This window comes from Cyprinus carpio, chromosome B3, assembly GCF_018340385.1.
Source record: "Cyprinus carpio isolate SPL01 chromosome B3, ASM1834038v1, whole genome shotgun sequence".
Lineage (NCBI taxonomy): Eukaryota > Metazoa > Chordata > Actinopteri > Cypriniformes > Cyprinidae > Cyprinus > Cyprinus carpio.
This window is the reverse complement of record NC_056599.1, coordinates 1,385,582-1,403,858: the sequence shown is the minus strand read 5'-3', so window position 1 is coordinate 1,403,858 and position 18,277 is coordinate 1,385,582. Positions and strand designations below refer to the sequence as shown.

At 36.0% G+C, this 18,277-nt stretch overlaps 1 long non-coding RNA gene across 1 annotated transcript in view; it reads left to right on the top strand.

Moving 5' to 3' along the window:
- Window positions 1-435: 435 nt before the first annotated feature.
- Window positions 436-18,277, top strand: part of LOC122136433 — a 34,438-nt gene continuing 16,596 nt past the window's right edge. Inside the window, exon 1 of the long non-coding RNA XR_006154123.1 lies at window positions 436-581. This is a non-coding gene — a long non-coding RNA (uncharacterized LOC122136433). The remainder of the gene's footprint in view (window positions 582-18,277) is intronic.

The following is an 18,277-nucleotide window of genomic DNA, read 5'->3' as shown; positions in this document are numbered from 1 at the left end:
CTCCTGCAGCATCGTGCCGTGCTACGTGTTAGTCTCATAATTGCATCACATAAACACACAGAGAACGCATTTAACGCGTTTAAACAGAAAACATAGAAAGACGAGAAGAGACGGGCCAAACGCACACAAACACGCGCGCTGTTCTGGTCAACAATAACCTCTTGTATTTCCGTCTCGCGACGCCCCCCTCCACCCAAGCCAAAAATCATTGCCTTTTTCATTATCCATGAATGTTGACTCTGATAAGGGGATCCTGACCATGAGAGCATCTCTCTGTCTCGGTCTCCGGCGCTCTTTGCGTCCTTTGTTTTATCTCAGGTGAATTGTAATCATGTGATCAAACGAACACCCCCCTTCCATTACCCTCTTAAATGAAAAAATGAGGAACAAAAAGCAGTTCTTATAAAAAAAAAAAAAAAAAAAAAAAAAAAAAGACCCTCTCCCCCCTTTAGAGCGTCTTTTCTCCGTGTCGCTTCAAACGTACACATATAGAGGAACCGCGCCGCGCCGCGTCTCCGTCTCTCGGCGGTGTGGATGTACGCGGGAATCGCGCGGATCTGAGGCCTGCTGCACGCTTTGATGTGAGTTTCTCCCGGTTGCTTTTAGGAAAGTTGGGAAAGGCGCGGAGAAAGCGGTGTTTGTAGGAACATGACTGCCCACGTCACTTTGTCTGCAAGCATTAGAAACATAAAGCGCAGACCTGGAGATAAACATGTTTAGGGGATCATCATGCAATTGTTTTATGTGTTGAATTGTTGTGTAGCTGTTAAACTCCGTTACATTGGCTGTTTGTCTTCCCGTATTCTTGCAGTGAGTTGTCACTTTTGATGATCGCGATCTGAAGTTTATTTTATGGCGTGTTTATTGTGCCTTGACATTCTTGAGCTTTGAAAATTTGTACTGTAAATTAATTTAGTCTTATGTCGATTGTTTATGTTTTATTTTGTTTATAAATTATTATAAATGATGTTCTTTGCAACGATTTCCGTTTTTTTTCAAATAAGACAAATCTTATAGCCTACTAACGATAATAATGATTCGAATAATATTACATTAATTAATTGTGATAGTTCAGAAATTATAATTATTAATTTTTTACATTCTTTAATTCATTTAAGTTGAAATAATTTAAACCCGCAGATGCGCGAGATGTTTGTCGTTACCTGGACTAATTAATAAATAATTAACACGGGCCTTTGCCTTTCTTGCATTTGAAATCTTTCAAATATTTCTTGAAAACTTACAGCAAAATATTGTCAAAATGATTTTCATCTAATAACATGTAGATCAGAATTGTATTTCCATTGCAAAATTGTCTTAAAGATTGAATAATAATAACAATTGTTACAAATATTATTTACATGTAAACTAGCTATTATTATTATTTTTATTAGTATTATTTAATTTCGTCGTTCTTATTTTATAATGATTGTTGTATCTGTGTAGTTTTCTTTTTCTGAAGGACTCTCAGTGACGCGTTTAAATGCGTTAAAGTTGAAATTAATTTGTTTCCCTTCAAGTTAAATTATTATTATTATTATTTATATTTTATAAAATATAAAAAATTGTCAAAAATGAATAATAAAATTCAATAAAAACCAGACCGTATTTGTGCGATACCATAATAAATTTTAACCACACCATAATAATTTTTAATCACGAGTTTTATTATTAATTCGTATATTAGTAAAAAAAAAAAAACCTTAAAACAGAGAGCCCGAGCCTGATTTAGGCTTATTAACTAAACCATTTACTGATTGATATTAATCCATGAAAACATTATCTTTGCTACAATTAAAAACTTCTCTATCAGCGTTTCTTTTAATTACAGTTTGACCTAACAAGCTGCAAACTAAAGTGAATTATTGAAACTTCTAGTGGATTATTGTTGATTCTGTTGGAAACTGATGTTCTCTGCAAATCTCAAACATTACTGGCTGTTATTTCACTCTCTGCCCAGTTTAATTGGATAATGAGTATGTGTGTGTGATGGAATGAGTGTGTGTGCATGAATATGTGTTTTAGTGCAGTCATGCAGCATGTGACAGTGATGCTGCTGCTGGTTGCCGTTGGAGATGGTCTCTGGGATGTGCAGGGGTCAAAAGGTCAATATGAGGACATGCATGTCTCATGACCGGCTGATGGCTGGCCTTCACACACACACACACACACCTGATCGCATTTGCTCTGCATGTGTGCCAGTTTCTGGCCTGACAGGAAGTGGAGCAAACAAAAGATGCGAGTGGGCAGAGTTTTTATTTTTTTTTCCTCTGAGAACGAAAGGTTTTGCCCTTTTGTCCGCTTTAGTAATGATGGCTGGGGAATTCCTGTGTGAAGCAGGAAAGGTCAGACGCTGCTGGAATGATCTCATGTGTCCAGGGTTTGTGCTTCTCGTGTTGTTTTCCTCAGTAAACGAGGTGGAACTGGTGAAAATCCCAGCAGAGTTGAGTTCCTGTGGGCGGAGCCTCGGCTTCACCTGCACGAGAACGTCACGGCCCAGCGAGACTCACCTGTGTGATACTTTACTCTCTGAGAAACGAGCCTGGCTTAAAAACACACGTTTACTGAGCGCTTTTACTTTATCTTTGATATTAGCTCAATTTCAGGTCTGTATGACCATATTTTAGGTTCCTTAATCCACTCAATACCTAAAAATCATTGGTAATGCTTTATTTTAACAACCAGTTCTCACTTTTAACTATATCAATAGCATGTTGTCTGTATGACCATATTTTAGGTTCCTTAATCCACTCAATACCTAAACTTAACAACTACCTATCTAACTATTAATAAGCAGCAAATTATTAGTTTACTGAGGAAATAGTAGTAGGTTTTTTTATTTATTTTTGTTTTGACAAACAGCTGCAAAGAGGAATATATATACACACACACAGACACTCAAGATTTCTTTGTCTTATAGTTTTTTATATATATACACACACACAGACACTCAAGATTTCTTTGTCTGTTTGTTTGTTTATTGCAGGTTTAATTAAAAATCTGATGTTTTAGAATTATTTTTTCTTCTGACAAACAGATGCAAATAGAAATAGATATAGGTTTGTTACTATAGGCTGTAGTGATTGAATGCTGGTGATGGATTTCTTTTCAAATATGCTGGATTTTTTTTTAATCTATATTCTATATTTCTCTAATTCATTATAATGAAAGTGTCTCTGTAGGTGTTTGTGAATCCGCACCTGTGCTCAGGTCCTCCAGGTGTGGAAAAAGCTGTAGTTTCTGTGAGAGACAGACAGGTGTGCAGAGAGAGAGTCACTCTGATGCTCGCTCGCTCTTCACACTCATCTGTGAAATACAGTCAGTGTAGGAATTTACATTTACATGTGTTCAGATGCATTGAACCGTGAATAGAATACACACTGTATGTTTCAGATGTTATCTTGACTGTAACATTTGAAGCATGCATTTCTGTGAAGCTCCTTTGAAACTGTAAGTATTGTGGAAAGTACTGTACAAATGAGCATGAATGGAAATGCATACACTAGCTTTAATTCATCATTCGAGCTGTTTTGTGCTGGACCAGGACGATTTTCCTCTCTCTCTTTTCCTCGTCAATCCCTCCATTCTGTACATTCTCCCACTCTCTGCTGAATATTAATGATTAAAGCTCATTAACATGTCATCATCTTCAGAGGGTTAATAAAGTATGGGGGTCCGTGACCCCTGTTGACCTCCTCTCTCTCTATCTCTCTCTCGCTCTCCACCCATCTTTTAATAAATCGATGCAGCTGCGTAACGCTTAAATGGGTCCCCGTCTCTGGGATGAATCCTGCTTTTGTGTCGTCTCTCTCTCTGCTGGTGGACGGGTGGCAGTGGTGTGGTGGGGGGCAAAATCTTGGACAGGATTCCTCTGCAGCTGGGGAAGAATGGATGGAGAGAGAGAGAGCATGAATGCTCCATTGTGTGCTCACTTCATATCTGCACCGACCGCCTCCGCCAAGAGTCCAGTTACCCCAATTGTGTTGGAGAAACATCTAAAGCAAGCTGATATGGGGTTTCAGAGGGTTTCATGGGGGTTTGGGGTGGAGGAGGGCGAGAGAGAGGGAATTGGTTACCTGGTTTTCAGGTATGCCTAAATCCTTCTCCAGCAATATCACAGCTAACATGAAATGTTCAACCAATCTTCCTCCAGTAACGTTAATAGAATATTCGTTCAGAGTTGTCTGTACTGTAATGTTAGCACAAAAACATTTACATTTACATTTACATTTAGTCATTTAGCAGACACTTTTATCCAAAGTGACTTACAAAAGAGGACAATGGAAGCAATCAAAAACAACAAAAGAGCAATGATATATAAGTGCTATAACAAGTCTCCGTTAGCTTAAACGCAGTACACATAGCAATGCTTTTAGATAATATAATCATAAAAAGAAAACAGATAGAATAGAAAAAGAATAGAGCAAGCTAGTGTTAGAGGTCTTTTTATAATTGTATAATAAAAGAAAATAGATAGAATACATTTTTTTTTCTTATCTTAACAAAACATAATTTGTTTATCGTTGATGGAATGTTTTAGTTGGACATTTATATTTAACTTTCAAAGAACATTCAAAAGTAGCATTCCTATGTTTTCAAACTGGCAAAATGGAATGTTCCCTTAGTGTTGTTTGCTGAGATGCTGCTACAGGTGTCCTCACCTAAAAAACAACCCAAAATTATGTACAGTATGTGCATATGGCAGATGTGTTTAAATGCAGATGGGCTGTATTTATTCCATATTTACTATGAAAATATGTCATTGTTCTGTGTAAGCCATTGTGAACCAGTGAGCATTACTGCACACGATTACTGGAGTATGCAACTTTATTGTCACATGACCTCTTTATGTGTCATGTGAGTGATATTATCTTGGTCAAAATAAATCAGGCTATTTTGCTTTTCTAATTGAATTTGGGGTAAAATGCTTAAATTGCAGCATGGAATAATTAACTAATTTGCTGTATCGGAAGGGATATTTTGAAAATTACAGCTGGTGTTTCTGGCAGTTTATTCACACTGGAAATGCAACATCAGCTCAAGTGTGCACTGTGTTGTGTGTGATACTCCAGAAATAAGAAGAGTAGTTTGTTAGTGGCCAAATGTAATATGGAATTATATTTGCATTGTTTAGATGATGTGCCATTTAGACAGATTCATCTCAGAGCAGAACTTGTGCTTTTAAAGAGCTCAAGACCTGCAATTTTACCCTGCACAGCTGAGCTCCACTTACAATGTTAGTCAAGGTTTTTTGATGCTCATAATTTAGTTTTTCCTGATTGTTTTCAATCTTTCTCAGCCTAAACAAGCTGTTTTTTCCTTCTGCACTTTTAAGACTTCTATAGAAGTGTTATAATACTGTATTTTAAGTCATGATGATCCAAACCTGCATGACTTTCTTTCTTCTGTGAAAAGATGTTTAGCAGAACATTGCTGTTTTCCACACAATAACACCTTAATACTATGCTAAGAAAGTAGCTTAATGTTCTTCAGAAGTTCTCCTGTTCAACATTTGTGGATCTGCAGCACACTTGACATCAAGGAGAAAACTTTTTTGTTCAGTTTCTCACAGGCCGTCGTGTTTCACTGAAGTCCCAGGTTTGAAATGGGAAGCACACACCTGCTGACGTTCTGAGTTTTAAGTCAAATCTCTGGGTGGATTGAGTTCTGAAAGTTACAGCATTACTTTAATCAGAAGATGAAGGAAAGTTTGATTCTTCACGATGGCAACCCTTTAGTCAATAAATGAGACATTTGAGAGTTTGACGTTCTTTCCAGCGATTATGATTCACAGCATTTGTGCCGCATTAAACATTGTGCAACATTTGTGATATTTACTTGACAGCAGGTCCGGCAAAAATGTATGTTTTTAAATATACATTTTAAAATATATTTCACAATACACAAAATATTACCAAAACTATATATTTGCTGAAATATACTTAGGTAAATATATTTTCTACAAATGTGTTTTTGGATAATTTTTCTAAATTTTTGAAAATATATTTGAAAAAAAAAATATTAATATCTTTAAAAAAAAACAATAAAAAATATATATTTGGCTTCCATCCATGAATTTTAATCCAAGGTTATGCATTGACATATATATGTCACATTTGAAGAAAACTTGTTGTCAGTAACATGTAAATAAATCAGCAATAAATAAATAAATCAATAATAAAAGATAAACATAATTAAATCATTATAAATTTAGTTTTGATTTGTAGTAGACCTAAATAAGGCTGCTGTAAGACTGGAAACATATGTTCTTGCACCCAAAATACATTTTGAAATGTATTATAGTATATGAATGTAAAACTAAATACATTTACATTTTTACAAATATTTCATTGAGCTTTTTACAACATATATTTAAGCATATATATATATATATATATATATATATATATTGGCTAGGAAAATATCTATTTTTGCAGAAGCTTGCCCACACCAAAAATATTAAGTAATACAGATGTGCGCAATTTATGTACACTGTAAAAAGTGAAAATATTTTTTTTCCTTATTTCTTTCAGGTCCATTTAACTTAATGTAGTCAGGTTATTAATTTACATATATAAAACCTGTTGATTTATATGATTCCGCTTGAAGTCCATTTTAGATTTGAACATGTTTTTGTGTTATGTGTGTGTTGTGCTGATGGATGGACAGATGAACAGATGGAGAGGGAAGGAATGAGATTTGTGGGTGAGTTTGAGTCACAGCTGATAAAATGCAGAAAATGATGCAGAAGAATTCAGACGACAAAAGACTCTTTCTGTAGCGTCTCTCATTCTCAGGACGCTCTGGTGGAGCTCTCTCCCCTCGGGCCGCTGCGGGCCTTGTGACTCTCAACTTGATTTCTGAGGGTCACACTGGATGGAGGAGCTGCAGCGTTTCTCAGACTCTGCAGATCAGAGCATCTGATTCTCACGGCCTCGATCCTGCTGATTGATCTGTGATTGATCAGATCTGTGAAGAGCAGCGATCACTCAGCTAGACTCCATCAAATGAGTTGATGACATGTTAGAATAAAAAGATTGTTTGTAACATATTTTAAAAGGACACAAACACCTTATAACTTACCCAGCATCTGTTGCTAGTGTGTTGCTGTGCAGTTTTTAGGGTGTTTGGAGTAGTTGCGGTTGCTAGTGCATTCTAGGTAGTTGATATGGTGTTCTGGGTGAATACTAGGGTGTTTTTGGCAGTTGCTAGGATCTTCTGAGTGGTTGCTGGAGTGTTCTATGTGGTTTGCTATGGTGTTTTGGGTAGTTGCTGGGATCTTCAGAGTAGTTGCTAGGTCTTCTGGAAAGGGCGTTCTGTCTTGTAGGGTTTTAGAAGTGGTTTTTACATTCTGTGTGGTTGTTAGGGTGTTTTGTCTTCTATGGCTTTATAAGTTGGTGTTGTTAGTATTTGTTAGGGTGTTATTAGTGGTTGTTAGGTGTTCAGTGTGGTTGTTAGGGTGTTGTTAGTGATTGCTATGCGTTCTGTGTGGCTGTTAGGCATTCTGTCTTCTAGGGCTTTATAAGTGGTTTTTAGGGTGTTGTTATTGGTTATCAGGCATTTTTTGTGGTTGTTATGGTGTTGTTAGTGGTTGTTAGGTTGTTATTAGTGCATGTTAGGGTGTTATGTGTGGTCAATAACCTTTTATTATCACATTTGAGATTTTACTGTTTATTTTAAAGGTCTTTCTTTGTGGTTGTTAGGTATTCTGTGTGGTTGTTAGGGTGTTGTTAGTGGTTGTTAGGCATTATGTGTGGTTGTTAGGGTGTTATTAGTGGTTCTGAGGGCATTCTGTGCGGTTGTTAGGGTATTGTTAGTATTTGTTAGGGTGTTGCTAGTGATTGTTAGGGTCTTCTGTGTGGTTGTTAGGTTGTTGTTAGTATTTGTTAGGGTGTTGCTAGTGATTGTTAGGGTCTTCTGTGTGGTTGTTAGGTTGTTGTTAGTATTTGTTAGGGTGTTGCTAGTGATTGTTAGGGTCTTCTGTGTGGTTGTTAGGTTGTTGTTAGTATTTGTTAGGCTGTTGCTAGTGATTGTTATGGTCTTCTGTGTAGTTGTTAGGCATTCTGTGTGGTTGTTAGGGATGTTATTAGTGGTTATTAGGGTGTTATTAGTATTTTTTAGGGTGTTGTTAGTGGTTGTTAGGTGTTCTGTTTGGTTGTAAAGGTGTTGTTAGCAGTCCGGTGTGGTAGTTAGGGTGTTGTTAGTGGTTGTTAGGTGTTCTGTTTGGTTGTTAGGGTGTTGTTAGGAGTCCTGTGTGGTTGTTAGGGTGTTGTTAGTGGTTGTTAGGTGTTCTGTTTGGTTGTAAAGGTGTTGTTAGCAGTCCGGTGTGGTAGTTAGGGTGTTGTTAGTGGTTGTTAGGTGTTCTGTTTGGTTGTTAGGGTGTTGTTTGGAGTCCTGTGTGGTTGTTAGTGTGTTGTTAGTGGTTGTTAGGCATTCTGTTTGGTTGTTAGGGTGTTGTTAGCAGTCCTGTGTGGTAGTTAGGGTGTTGTTAGTGGTTGTTAGGTGTCCTGTGTGGTTGTTAGGGTGTTGTTAGGAATCCTGTGTGGTTGTTAGTGTGTTGTTAGTGGTTGTTAGGTGTTCTGTTTGGTTGTTAGGGTGTTGTTTGGAGTCCTGTGTGGATGTTAGTGTGTTGTTAGTGGTTGTTAGGCGTTCTGTTTGCGTTGTTAGGGTGTTGTTAGGAGTCCTGTGTGGTTGTTAGTGTGTTGTTATTGGTTGTTAGGCGTTCTGTTTGGTTGTTAGGGTGTTGTTTGGAGTCCTGTGTGGTCGTTAGGGTGTTGTTAGGCGTTCTGTTTGGTTGTTAGGGTGTTGTTAGTGGTTGTTAGGCGTTCTGTTTGGTTGTTAGGGTGTTGTTTGAAGTCCTGTGTGGTCGTTAGTGTGTTGTTAGTGGTTGTTAGGCGTTCTGTTTGGTTGTTAGGGTGTTGTTAGGAGTCCTGTGTGGTCGTTAGTGTGTTGTTAGTGGTTGTTAGGCGTTCTGTTTGGTTGTTAGGGTGTTGTTTGGAGTACTGTGTGGTCGTTAGTGTGTTGTTAGTGGTTGTTAGGCGTTCTGTTTGGTTGTTAGGGTGTTGTTAGGAGTCCTGTGTGGTAGTTAGGGTGTTGTTAGTGGTTGTTAGGCGTTCTGTTTGGTTGTTAGGGTGTTGTTTGGAGTCCTGTGTGGTCGTTAGTGTGTTGTTAGTGGTTGTTAGGCGTTCTGTTTGGTTGTTAGGGTGTTGTTTGGAGTCCTGTGTGGTCGTTAGTGTGTTGTTAGTGGTTGTTAGGCGTTCTGTTTGGTTGTTAGGGTGTTGTTAGGAGTCCTGTGTGGTAGTTAGGGTGTTGTTAGTGGTTGTTAGGTGTTCTATGTGGTTGTTAGGTCATTCCGTTCAGGTGTTTTCTGACTGAAGTGTATAGAGTCCTGCAGTCTCGTGTCTCTGTGATCGTCTGCTCTGTGGATGTGCTTCTGGTTCCTCCTTCAGTATCTGTGGGGGTTTTCCAATAAAGCAGCAGCTCACACATGATCTGAGGAATCCTTGAGCACAAACACTCACTCAGCTTTAACACTGACTGTTGGAAGCGCTAGTGATGATCGCCTGAGCTAACTGCTCCTAATGAATCTTTAAAGATCTTTAAAGCAGCAGTAAAGTGCTGGTGAAGATCATTGATTGTGTTTGTCAGTGAGATCAAACAAATGACGGACGCCTGTCAAACGCTCATGACGAGCGTCTCTGATCATGTGACCTCATGTCATTCACAGGCCTGCAGCAACACAAGCACATTTTACTGCTACTGGAACAGAAGACATGTTTCTCTCAAACAGAAATGCCCCTGAAACAGGGAGAGTAACACTAGAAACCTGAGCTGTGATTTTCAGAGGATCCTAAATGTCTCAGATTCAGTCCAACTGCATCCGGGTCCTTCAGCCAAACAGGTGCCCTTTGTGTTCCTCTTTACAGATGAGTAATCATGACCAACAAATAGTCCACTAACTTTCTTTATTTTTTACTTTAATTCTAATTTTTCTTTGTGATCTTCTAGAGACACAATTTATACTCTGAACAAATAGCATGTGTTTGACAGAATGACGTGGTGTGACACTGATGAAGATGATGAGTCTCACTAACTAACTAGCTGTTGCCTTCAGAATGAGTCTGCAATCAGTGCTTTATCTCACCATCATCAGAGTTTCCTGTCAGAAGTGATTTGAGTTTGAGGGATGTTTCTGTCTGGTCTAAACTTCACAGAGCTAACAAGAATGCATTCTACCATTAAGTTATGAAAACCTTGTTTTGGGAACATTATGGGAACGTTACTTATGAATGTTCTCTGAAAATAGCAACATTAAAAAAAAATGTTACATGAATATTCAACTAAAATGTTTTAGAAAAAACTGTTCCATGAATGACGTATAAATAATGTTTTTGTGCCAATGTTTTGAGAACACTTTTGAGAACTTTGAAGAAACATTCTATTAATGTTACCTTGAGAGAACCTTGCCAGAATGTCTTGAGAATATTATTAAAGACCAGATAACTTTGAATGAAGTGTGTGTTTGTGTGTGTGTGTGTGTTTGTAAATGTGTGTGTGTGTGTGTGTGTGTGTGTGTGAGTGTCTCTGATGTGTGTCTGTGAGAGTGTGTGTGTGTGTGTGTGTCTCTGAAGATCTGTGTGTGTGTGTGTGTCTCTGTGAGAGTGTGTGTGTGTGTGTGTTGTGTGTTTCACACGTGAGTGTCTCTGATGTGTGTGTGTGTGTGTGTGTGTGTGTGTGTGTGTGTGTGTGTGTGTGTGTGTGTGTGTGTTTGTGAGTGTCTCTGATGTGTGTGTGTGTGTGTGTGTGTGTGTGTGTGTGTGTGTGTGTGTGTGTGTGTGTGTGTGTGTGTGTTTGTGAGTGTCTCTGGTGGGTGTGTGTGTGGGTGTGGGTGTGGGTGTGTGTGTGTGTGTGTGTGTGTACAGCAGATGTTGTCCTGCGGTTTGAGGAAGACTCTGAAGGGCCGTGAGGAAGAGTGTGAGGCTGTAAAGACTGACTGACTTTCCAATCATGTGTTTTTCTGGGAACATTGAATTACAGCGGTGGGGGGTGGAGATGAACGAATGAAAGGAGCCGTTGTTACTGACGGGATGGACAGATGAAAGAGAGAGAAGGAGAGAGAGATGAAAGACAGAGGATGAGAAATCACTGTGACAAACACACACACACACACACACACACACACACACACACGATGTAAGAGATTCATAACAAACTCGTTTGCTTCTGTAGAATGTGTTGTTTTGGATCTAGTGCACTTGTAGTGAACTTCAAATCTTGAAAGTAAATTTATTTATATTTATCTGTTTCAGGGGCATCAGAACAAATGTTTAACTGGAAATATATTTCAATAACAAGTTTCAGCATATATGTTGTGAATATTGTTGATTTTTTTTTTTTGTAAATTGCTTTGGATAAAACTTTTGTCCGTACATTCAGCAGTACTTTAACCATATTTCAAAGACAATAGAATTATGAAATTGTAAATAATATACAGAATGTACTTAAGTGTGAAATGAACTTAATGACGTGTTATTTGAAGTTAAATGAGAATGCAGCAGAAGTAAGACTTAAGTATCTTTACTATATATAATGTTGATGCAATAAGTGCACTATTTTTTCAGTCAGGTTTATGAGTTGAAGAGTAGCCTGGTAGACCAGTTTCAGCAGATGTGTTTTGGTAGACTGTGGTGGTCTAGACCAGCACTAAACCAGCATGTAAATGAATGCATGAATGCCCTGCAGTGGCTTTATTTCATATCTCTAGATGAAGAAGATTATTTGCAGTCATACATGATCGCAGTACATCTGCGTCTCAAACTGTTGATCTTTAACCCTCAAAATCACTGACACTAAACCAGATCTGCGTCACACACACGTCAGATGCTTTGTCATGATCTGTGTGTGTGTGTGTGTGTGTTTATATTGATGAAGCTCCAGCGACACAGAATTTCCTCATAACAGACAGAAAAACAAACGCATCTCCTTTGTGTCCAGGATTCATTGCTTCATTCAGTCTTTAGTTTAGTTTGCGATGTTGGATGATGTCTCGTGATGTGCTGAGATTCACTTCAGCATCAGATATTCCTCTGGTACATGGCTTTAAGACTTTAAAAAAGACGTCTTGTTTTGTGAGAAGTGAACTGAAATGAACTGAGTTTATTGTTAAAATAAGGATAAATATCTGCTAGGAAGAGAAAAAAAGAGAATTCAGATAGAAAACAAGTTTATTTTTCGAGCTCATTGGCAGATATTTCTTCCTGTTTTATCAGTTAAAACTAAAACCATAAAAAAATTATTTAAAATAAAAAATAAATGTGACCTGAAAAAATTAAATTAAATATAAAACAGTTCTTTTCAGCTGTTCTTTTATTTCCGAAACATTAATCTTTTTAATTTAGTTTAAATTGATGTACTAAAATGAACTAAAACTGGAAAAAAAACTATATAAACTAGAGAGAGAGAGAGAGAGAGAGAGAGAGAGAGAGAGAGAGAGTGAGTGAGTCAGTCATTATTGTAAAAAGTATCCTGTTAAATTTACAGTAAAAATAGTAGCTGGTAAATGTATAAATATTTAAATATCAGCTAAATGCCAGCTTAAAAAGTGTTATGTTCAATAAGTTATTAAATAAGATGCATCGTTTTTACTTTAAAAAACATACATTTGACATATAATGCAGTCTTAATGGATTTTAACTGTGTATAGTAACTTTTATGTAACGTAGCATTTTTGCAGTCTTTTTCTAAAACACAATAATGCTAATAAACTTTATTTAAAAAAAGCAAAAATACATAATTAAATAAATAAAATACACAACAGACTGAATAAAACTTTCATAAAAAATTAAAAAACAAAACACAAAAAAAAAAAAAAAAATATATATATATATATATATATATATATATATATATATATATATATATATATATATATGTATCAATTATACTAAAATAACACTGGTCAGTGTTGCAAAATTGTCCAATAAGGATTTAATAATGAGTGATAATAATAATGAGTTAAATTTGAGTTCAAATTAGTTTTTGGTAGTTTTATTCCTCATTTGCCAGTCACATTGGATAAAAGCATCTGCAAATACAAAAAATAAAAAAAAATTGCTGTAGTTGCAGTGTTTGCAGGCAGGAGGTGCTGCTGATCCACTTTTAAACTCAGCAGGACTTTAATTAATGCTTTTACTTTAATGAAATAAACTGATTTATTTAGTAAAATAAAACGTAAGTAAAATGAACTAAAATGAGAGGAGATCTTCAGATGTAAAGCTGCATGTTTATGTCTTTCCAGAGAGACAGAGGGGATGAGGAGACAGGAAGCAGGGTTTGTGAGAATGGATGGAGGGATGGAGGGATGTGTGCGGGTGAGGGGCATGGCTCATAATGAGCAGTGCAGGGGGCAGTAAATCCTGACAATGAGCCTCTGTTACTGACCCACACAATACAGCACTATCAGTTTCATCACGCCTGTCTCTTTCTCTCTCTCTCTCTCTCTCGGTCTCTCAGTAATGAGTCTGTCTGCCTCAGGCGTGGATCCACAAACATCTCTCTCTCCCAGAACCTCCTCCATCAGACGAGCTGCAGAGGTTAATCCATGGGTTTGGGTCCGTGACACTCAAAAAATCATGTTCATGTAGTCCATTAAGGAGTATTTCACTGAAAGTGTGGATCAGAAATCTGCTTTGGTCACTTCAGCTCTACACTGTAAAAACAATTCCACCTACTTCAGATTAAAAACTTCAATTTAGTTCCCGCCGTATTTTTTTAAGTATGATTAAGTACATTTAAGTATGATCTGGCTGCAGGATTATTATATATATTTTATTTGAAACAAAATAATATTATATAATAAAGAAAATAATATAATAATATATTTTATATATAAAATAAAATCATGTGTGTGTGTGTATATATATATATAATATATATATATATATATATATATATATAAATTAATACAAACTATATCGATATATTAAAAAAAAAAAATTGAATCAAGACAACATTTCATTTGATGTTCTAAAATAACTAAAATTGAAATCAAACTGATGTTCTAAAATAACTAAAATTGAAATAAAAACGAGTGGAAAAACTGTATAGACATTTAAAAAATAACAAAATCTAATAAAAATGACAAAGCAAGAAACTGACTAAAACTTTAGCTAAAAAGTAGAGAATATACAAATAACATCTAATTCAAAATATCAACAAGAACTAGTATCTTGATGCTTCTGCAATAATGCTGATTGGCTGTAGAAGTTATTTCAACTTAGATTATACTAAACTCACTAAAGTTGAATCTCGTGTAACTTAAAAATGATGTTGAAATATAATCATTAAATTATAATTCATATTTACATTAATTTGAGGACTTGATGTAATGAAAACCATATGTTGAGATGACTTATTGATCATTATTGATATTCATCAGAATTGTTTAGTGGAATACTTGATTATTTTTCTTGATACAGTGTTATTTTAGTATCATATAGATACTATTTTATATAAAAAATGATGTGATCAATAAGTCATATTCATAAACGTTTTTTTTCTTTCATTAATCTAACACTTTAAATTAATTTGACCAGTTCCAGCCTCATTTATTATAGGTTATACAATAACTCAATTTATAACATTAGTTTAATAATTTAAGTTAAAAAATGTTTTTTTTTTATTTTTTTCAATATTTTGTGCCATGTGATGTCAATAACTAACACTAGAAAACATCAGACGATGTCACTTCCTGCATCTGATGTCATTAGCCTTTTATTAGTTAAAAGGGTTTTAAACAGGATGGAAAGTGATAAAACATAAATGATGACCAGTTAAAAGAATATTCACAACAAAACACATTTAACATTAAACATTTTGATTCCAGAAAGAAAGCAAAAATTTTTGTCTTTGAACTTTTATTCTGACCCTTGAGGTCAAAGGTCACTGTTGGGGCAGAAGTTCAGCGGCCGGTCTCATAACCTGATTAGACTAGTATTACAAATTAGTCATCTAATAATTAGTTTTTCTTTGAGACTAGTCTTAACCTTTTTCTAAATCAGTTTATTTAGAAATAAAATCGAATGAGTCAGACTAGTTCTGAAGACTAGTTAACAATGCCTGTGTTTTAGTAACTGAACTCAGTTCTTGTGTTTTATTCTGAACGTGTTTCTCTTTCTCTCTGTCTCCTAACTAACTGATATGGGTTGGTTAATTAGTAGAAGCAGGTGACGCAGGTTATAAAAAACCCTCTGCATGTGATTCACCTGATCACGAGATCTCATGAGGAGTGAGATTACTGAGAGAGAAAGAAGAAAGGGAAAGAAAATGTGGGTGATTTTGGTGTATTTCATTTGTTTTTGAGAAGTCACTGGTTCAGGATCAAGAGAACAAGACTAGTGAAGCTTTACAAAGAGTTAACTCCAGAACATGCGAACCCGGTGTTTAAATTTGAGTTTGTAAAGCTATGTTCCTCTCTTCTCATTTTGTCCACTTAAAGCACTTTTCCTGAGCTGTCACACATATGTGAAATAAAATCAGCTTCTCCTTTAAAGAAAAGTGCATAAAAATAAGACCCATCCTGGCAAATAAAAACTGTTCCAAAAACATAATTTCTAGACATTCTATTTTCTAAACATTTTTTTCTGGTTATGCGATCAACATTCCATTTTATAATTTTTAAAACAATATAAAAAAGGTTGCTTATTTTGAATCAAATTTTTCAAACAAGTAGGCTAGTTACATTGTAAAGAGAAACACTCCTTATATTAACGTTCTAAAACATTTCAGAAATGTAACATATACATGAACGATGTAATCCTACAGATATGTTTCCTGTTCTAATGTTTGAGAGCATTATTAAAGACCAGAGGCCGCACTCACGAAACGTTCTTAAGAAGATTTCAGGTCAGTTTGAACGAACGTTCTATTAGCGTTATTGGAAGAACGTTTGTTCTTAACCTTGAGAGGAGAGAACGGTCTCTGTTCGCTTTTATATCGTGTTGATGTAAAGGACTTGGTTTTTTGTATTGCGTTGCGTTTTAGGGTTCAATGAATGACCATAAACCTGAAAATATACTGGTAGTATTTTTCCATATCTAAATAAAACCTAGATGAATTAAAACGCTTTCACATGTTCTCTGATATTCTCCTAATCTATCTCTGTAAACTTTTAAAATCTTGTGTGCATTTGTAGAAAGCAGCAGAGGGCGCTGTGTGTCGGGTTGGTGTACTTTGTGTGTAAAATGTTAGTGTACTGCTCCATCCGCTGGTGAGATCAGAGAATTGCATTGATCACTCATGATGTTCAGTATTGTTGTATTGTTCAGTCCTTTTGTAAATAACTTCTCAATTTAGTGAACAGCTGTGCAGCTGTATTCAGTCATTTTTCATTTGTCTGTCTGTTTCAGGAATCATGTTTTAGTCAAATGATTTACTGAACCAGGGAGGTCATGTAGCGCTAGTCTGTGATTTACGTCACTGCTGGTGTGTTTAATATGGGCTTAGACATCCAAACATAGTGCAGTAGAAAGATTTATTTCAGTATCACATTAGAAGGTGCAACACAACAAGATAAAGTGCATTTCAGGAGTTTTGACTTTTTCAAGTAAAGTTTCTCCATCAGAACATCATCTGGAAGATTTTCAAATGGGAAGACGCGTAAAACCAGCTGAGAAAAGATTCCCATCATGCAGCAGCTTTATATTTACACACAGCAGATTCGCCCAGAACCATCCTGAGACGAGTACAATCAGAGGAAAGTCTGGGGAAACCATTGATGAACATAAAAAATGAACATTGCTATTGATCTCTAGTTTATACATTAAAGACAGGAGCTTTTATAACTCACTACATCAGCTTATATCACCGTATCCATCTGTCCTGGGATTCACAGTACAATTCAAGAGTGAAAGTGCTTTTTCCACAAACACACATCAACATATCACACAATCGCCAAACGGCTCGACTGCATTAAACCTCATTCCCTTTAAAACGCTGGACGAGTCCAACACAAAACAAAACCATACGACAACATTATAATGATGTGCAACACGCTTAACATGTCAGATAAAACAAGAAAAGACCCAGAATCAGCTGGTTAGATTAAGTTTGCATTATTGTATGGAAGCCCCTTTCCAGCACAGAATGAAAAATAGAAAGGTTATTGTGAATTATATCACAATTCAGTGAGAATCACAAAATTCACAATTTTTATGTTTTTTTTTTTTTTTTTAAGTCTGAATTGTGACAAACTCAGAATTTAGAGAGAAAATTTAAGACTCACAAGAATAAAAGACTGAACTGTGAGATTTAAACTCAGAATTCTAAGAAGAAGAATCACAGTTAGCTAAATATAAAATTGTGAGTGCAAATTGTCTTTTTTTTTCCTCAGGAGTGTGAGAAACAAAGTCTGAATTGTGAAAAGTAGTAATTACCTTCTTTTTTTATTATTCTGTAGCATAAATGGGCTTCCATTGTTTTCAGATGCATATTTTTAGAATAATAAATCATGATTTCCCTAATCATGAATAACTTTACATTTTTAACACTAGAACGCTGTCATTGCTTCGAACATAAATTCATAAAAATATTTAATGAACCGCTGAGATTCTTTCACCAGGATGGAAATTAATTTCAGACAGTATTCACAGCTTTCATCTTTCCATCCCTCCAAACATTCAAACAAATGACAGAGCTGGAAAAAAAATCTACTCAATAGAACTTTAAATGATAGAATTTGACAAACTAACTAATGTTGCTTTTGCATTCAAGTTATCAAACCAGTCTTTTTTGTTGAACTCACAGTTATAATCTAGAGACTATTAAAGGTAGTTCTGGTGGTTTAATCTACACATGACCTGCACACACACACACACACACACACACACATCTGTCAGTTTATTGCACTGTTGTGACCTGGAGAACTCTGAAGTATTTTGTGTTTATCAACATTAATGAAGCACATGGATCCATTTTCCATTTTGTCTGAAGACGTGAACAGAATCTGACAGTTTTTTTATGTCATATTTACAGGAACTGTACACACGAACAGAGAGAAACATCAGTCCGTCCTGAGCTCGACTCCTTTGGTGATGTTATTTGTGCTTCACTTGTTTCAGTCTTCTTGGCATTAGTCTTATTTTCAGTCATAAGCTCCACTGAGGATGTGTTTAATCTCTTGCTGGAAGCCTCATCAATGACCATTTATATGACATGACATGAGGTCATAACCTTTAGGGTCATGTGTTCCTTGAGGCCAGACACTCCCACTTCCTCCTTT